Source organism: Orycteropus afer, unplaced genomic scaffold (genome assembly GCF_000298275.1).
Source record: "Orycteropus afer afer isolate SDZICR_OR568_19922 unplaced genomic scaffold, OryAfe1.0 scaffold00135, whole genome shotgun sequence".
Classification (NCBI taxonomy): Eukaryota; Metazoa; Chordata; class Mammalia; order Tubulidentata; family Orycteropodidae; genus Orycteropus; species Orycteropus afer.
The window spans coordinates 1,768,094-1,774,308 of NW_006921722.1; positions in this window are offsets into that span (position 1 = coordinate 1,768,094).

Consider the following 6,215-nt stretch of genomic DNA (forward strand, 5'->3'; position numbering starts at 1 on the left):
GTTTCAAGATAACATCACTCTGAGCATCAGATGCTGAATTTTATTCTCATTAAAGGAAAAGCACCCTTGGATAGACATTGCAACTGATGCAGGAGCACTCTACACACCAGAAAGCAGACACACCACCAGCCATGACAGGACTCTCCTGGGGGACTAGGCCCATAGGTGCTCGCTTCCTCCCCAACAATGTAATTTACAGAGAGATTTCTGCCCCAAGAGCCAGACAATGGAGCATTTCTGAAAGCAACAGTTTCCAGTCTAACATTTCTTTACACCCTTCGTGAAGGAACCGCATCACACACACAGAATGAGGGGACAGAACTGTGACTTTAGACCCTTCCAGCTTTGAAATTCCAGAATCGCAGGGCTTTTCCTTGAATGAGGACAACATTTAAAAAAAAAAAAAAAACCCTTTGGGACTTTTAAGTGCAACACATTGTACAATCCACCCTTTAAAGGCTGCTGCAAATGATGAAGGGTATCAAAGCTTTATTATAGTATCGAATGATAACTCCTGTAGCCACAGACAAAAAAAGAGAGATGAGGAATGTCTCACAGCTACAGAGGAAAATGCAAGTTCATGGAGGAAATCCAGCTGGGGAGGGGCTGACAGCCGCCCAACGCGGCTACAGCACCACTGTCATTTCACTGCTGTGAGGTGCCATCGAGTTGGTCCTGACTCACAGAGACCCCACGTATAACAGAAAAAACACTGTCCAGTCCTGCACCATGCTCACAATCATGGCCATGACTGAGCCCATCGCTGCTGCCACCGTATCAATCCACTTCATGGAGGGCCTTCCTCTTTGCACTGAAACACCCTCTCTTCTCTAAGCATGATGTCCCTCCCTCTTCAGGGACTGGTCCCTCCTGATCCCATGTTCAAAGTCCCTGAGACAAAGTCTCAACATCCTCCCTTCCAAAGAGCATTCCAGCTGTACTTCTTCCAAGACAGGTCTATTTGTGTATCTAACAGTCTTCCCCAACACATCTCAAAGGCATCAATTCTGCGGTCTTCCTTATTTCATCATCCAGTTTTCACGTGCATAGGTGACTGAAAACCAGGGCTTAGGTCAGGCACACCTTGTCCTCAAAGTGACATCTCTGTGTTTCAACAGTTCATTGCATCTCTACATCTTACTGTTTCCTATCTCACAAAGGAAAAAATAAAAATATTTTCTTTTCAAAATTTAACACTTCATCTTAAAATTCCCAAATTTTAAGCCCCTGGACTTAAGCCAAATAATGTCACAGCACCAGCACACTTGCCCAGGCCCTGCTTTTTTAAAGAGTGTTTCAGGGTGGGTTTAGGTTTTTCAGGATTCTATGCTAATTTTCTTTTATTTAGTGATGGTGTTTTAAAAAACGTTGCTGAACACTTACATTTTTACTTAAATAACAAATACATATGAATTAAATACAGTTTAAAACCATTTGCCTAACCTGTTTTAATTGGATCCAGAAAGATTTAGAGGATTTTGATCCGACCTGAGTCAGTGTTCTTATTCCAAAACAAGAGTTCGAGTCACAAAACATTTTTTACTATTTAAACATCCTCCCACCTGGCCAGAAACCACAGGTCTTTGCGATCCTTTTTTTAAATCACCATCTCCCATAACGTATCCTCAGAACACTAGCTCCAAGAAGAAAAGAAAGATGAATTCCTTTAACAAATTATTTCAGAAAATGCTCAATTAAACCAAGCTGTTTCTTCACTGTAGACCCGAGCACTCAATATACCAATGCATGCTGAATCCCCAAAAGGAGCACAGACCCCCCCAAAGAAAGCTCTTCTGCCAAATCATTCTGTCCGTTCTCAGGTCATGTGTCCAACAAACAAACAAAAATGTGTTAAGTCAATTCCCAGTCCTAGTGACCCTAAAGGACAAAGCAGAAGTGCCCCACAGGGCTTCCACGGCTGCCATCTTTGCCCAAGCCGATGCCCCTACCTTTCTTCCATGGAGCAGCTGGTGGGTTCCAACTGCCAAGCTCTCGGCTGGCGGCTCAGCACACAGCTGTGCACTGGGCTCCTCCACCATATCGAGAGAACAGTATTCCAAGGGAACACACTTTTGTAAACTCTTCACTAAAGCCTCACTAACTTCAGCGTTAAATTAGCAGATCTTTGATATCTCCAAGTCCTAACTTAAGTCCAGTCGTGTTTCAAGCTAGAATCAGAGTGAAGGCAGAGAATAACAAAAGGAAGACATACTGTACTGGTGAAGACCTCTGTCATCCTATGCAGACCCAAATGCCCTAATGACTTGCCCGCAATACACAGCTGAGACGCCTCAGTCCTAGGATTCCTACCCTTACACCAAGCCAGATGCACTTCTTCATCCAACCTCCCCCAAGCCCAACACAATCACCAACATACACATACAGGAAAGATCGAAACAAAGGGCACTGAAGAGAAGGGTTCATTAAAACTAAATATGCCAATTAAACTGACCAGAAAGCCGAAGGAAGCACACATCAACTTATGAAAAGTTAAAAGAGAAGTTGGAAGGTAGGGTACCAAATTTTAAACTTTAAGGTGGGGGGGGGGAGCTCGAGAAAAACAAAATGTGGAAACGAAGAGAAGGACAGCAGAAAGCACAGCCACCTCCCCCATTAATACCATTAACATCTCAGGCGCCCCACTGCGTGCTGCTGCATCACAAACAGGCACCACGTGATTCAATGCCTGCACAGACTAGAGAGACCAGAACGCCTGAACTAAGACTAGAACGTGGAGACAGATAAAAGGAAAAAAACAGAAACTAAAAGAAAAAAATCTTAAATGGGTCTCCCGTGTTCAACCGGATAGATTCTAAGCCACAGTGAAGCTGTGCGCTGCAGCCGCGTACCTCATCTGCCCCCAGAGAACCTTCTGTGTTCAGGGACCCTGTTCTCTACATCCAAACCACTGCACCCTGACCTTTTCTCCAGTAAAATTCTGCCCTCTCATCAAGTGCCATAACCATCCCTGGCCAGAAGAAGACTTTAGCATCAGTCTCCAGTCCGCTTTATTGGTGGCAGGTTTTGCCCCGCTGCTCTGACTCAGACCCTATGTACAACACAACGAGACACAGCCCGGTCCTGGGCCAGCCTCACAATCCTTGCTGTACTTGAGCCCATCTTTGCAGCGCCTGTGTCAATGCATCTTGGTGAGGGTCTTCCCCTTCTCCGCCCACCTCTACTTACCAAGCATGACACCTTCCGGCCATTCGCACGTCCAAGGAGCTTTCTGGCTGCACTGCTTCCGGGACAGATTTGTCCATGTACTTCCAGTGTTTTCTGCCAACACCACAACTCAAAACCATCAACTCTCCTTTGGTCCTCTTTATTCAATGACCAGCTTTCACATGCATATAAGGCTACTGAAAGTGCCATGGCTTGAGTTAGGTACACCTTAGTCTTCAAATAGACGTCTCTGCTCTTCAGCATTTTAAAGAGGTCTTTTGCAGATTTGCCCAGCACAGTATGTCATCTGATTTCCTGACTGCTGCTTTCAGATTGTGGAACCAAGTAATATGAAATCTTTGACCGCTTCAATCTTGGAATGTCCATAGTATCTTTTACCACTTTTCTTCCTGTATTATCTACCCAGTCACTCAGATAACTTAAAGGTAAGGAATGAATTTTAAACTCTCGTGTATTCCTCAGACCATCCTACACATAGTATGCACTCAAATATTTGCTGACAGAATAAAAAGTTTGGATTAACAACACTAAACCATTAAAAACTAATGAAAATAAGCACTCTGACATTATTAGAAAGGTACACATCACACTGTAATCGCTTTCTACCCCACTGCACCACCACTCGTCCGTCAGCTCGCTGTACTGTGGTGGCCTGCATGTCGCTGTGACGCTGGAAGCCATACCCCCGGCACTAAGTACCAGCAGGGCCAGCCACGGTGCACAGGAGGAAATGTACACAGATCAAGAGGCTGTCGTTCAGACAGAACAAGGGGATACTGCATGGTTTAAAGTCAGGAAAAGTATGTGTCAAGGTTGTATCCTTTCACCGTACTTATTCAATCTGTAGGCTGAGCAAATAATCCTGGAAGCTGGACTGTATGAAGAACATGGCATCAGGACTGAAGAAGACTCATTTGTTACCTGCAATATGCAGAAGACACGACCGTGCTTGCTGAAAGTGAAGATGACTTGAATCCCCGACTGATGAAGATCAAAAACTACAGTCTTCAATATGGGTTGCACTTCAACATAAAGTAAACAAAAATCCTCACAATGAGACCAGTAAAATACATCATTGATAAATGGAGAAAATTTGGAGTTTTCAAGGATTTCGTTATAGTTGGATCCACAATCAATGCCCACAAAACCAGCAGTCAAGAAATCAAATAACATATCGCACTGAGCCGATCTGCTGCAAAAGAAAGACCTCTTTAAAGTATTAAAGAGCAAAGATGTCACTTTGAAGACTGGGGTGTGCCCAAGCCATGATATTTCCAATCACCGCACATGCACATGAAAACAGGACAATGAATAAGGAAGGCCGAAGAAGTATTGATGTCCAAAATACTGAAAACGCCATGGACTGCTAGAACAATGAACAAATCTGTTTTGGAAGAAGTGCAGCTGGAATGCTCTTAGAAGCAAGAATGGCCAGACTTTGTCTTACCCACTTTAGTCTTGTTGTCAGAAGGGACCATTCCTGGAGAAGGATACCATGCTTGGCAAAGTGGAGAGTCAGTAAAGAGGAGGACTTTCAAGGAGACTGACTGACACAGTGGCTGCAACAATGGGCTCAAACATGGCAAAGATCGTAGGGATGGAGCATGACTGGGAAGCGTTTTGTTCTGTTGTGTACAGGGTCACTGCGAGTCAGAGTCAAATCCACGACACCTAGCTAACAAGACTATAATGCAGCATGAAGTACTGATTTCAGATTAACTTCCTTAGAAAATAAAATGCTTGGAATTCATAGGTCCCAGTTACGGTACTTAATAACTGAATGCTTTGTAAACCGTGAGTAATGACCTTCTGGAATCATCTGAAGTTATTTATCATCTCACACACACTTCATGAAAGTCTGTAAGATGAAATACGTTAGGACAGAATTACATTTTCAAAGACTATGAGATGACACAAGAAAATGCTTATGATACAATTTACAAAGATTTTTAAAACCATAAGGATACTATTACAAGAGGATTCAAATTTGTTATATCTGCAAATGGAGGGGGGAGGAAACCAGAAGGAAACTCATCAAAACATGAGTGATTATCACTGAACTGTGAGTGATTCCTCCTCGGAAGGAAGGCTGGGCAATCTGCTTCCGTAGAGATACCACCTCAGAAACTCAAGGAGGGGTCGCTATGAGTCGGAATCGACTCGACTGCAGAGAGTTTTTTTTTTTTTTTAACTTTTTAATTGATATTTTAATTTTTCCATAAAACAAAGAGTATTTGTCAAAACTATAAAATAAATGCACTTAAGTCTTTGTAACATATTTTTAACAATACTGGAAAGAAACTCAAGCTTCTCAGAAATTCTCTAAACAACTGTAAGAAACAATACTAAAAATATATATGCAGAGTTGGTCATTCCTAACTCTCCCTGAAAATTAAGAACTCACATTAAAGTTCAAAGACACTGTGCTGTGGGAACTCCCCACTCTCACCACCGCTACAGGTGGTCTCTCCCAGAATTCAAAGAGGCCACAAGCCATGTCTCTGCCAAAGAAGAATTTAAAACATTTGAGTCCTCAATTTTCCACGACTTAGGAATAACCAAAAAGAGAGAAATAACAGTGAAGAGAAACAGAGTAAACCTCAAGTTATTATCAATTCTACAAGGCAGCAGAAGGGATTGCCAGTCTTCTGCATATACAAACTAAGTAGACATACATGTCTTTCATGTCTGAGTTCAAATGACTGAAGGAAAAAAGGTATTTAACAACTGACATGGCAATTAAAAATAAGCTCTATGTATAATTCAACTACAAAGATAACTTGAGTGCATTAATTATTTAACAAAACACATTACTTCTAAATCACGTCTAAGACGGTACTTAAGTGAGTAGTGTTTCTTCAACAATTCCAAAGTATAATTTAAAGCAAAATATGTATTTGCCAAACTCAAACAACTGATAAGAAATGCTATAAACTGTAGTAATAAAGTGAGATAAGATTACTTTTCACTTCTGGTAAGCTTTATTACCACTCCTATAAAACTATAATCTCCAAAAGGACTTTCTCTTG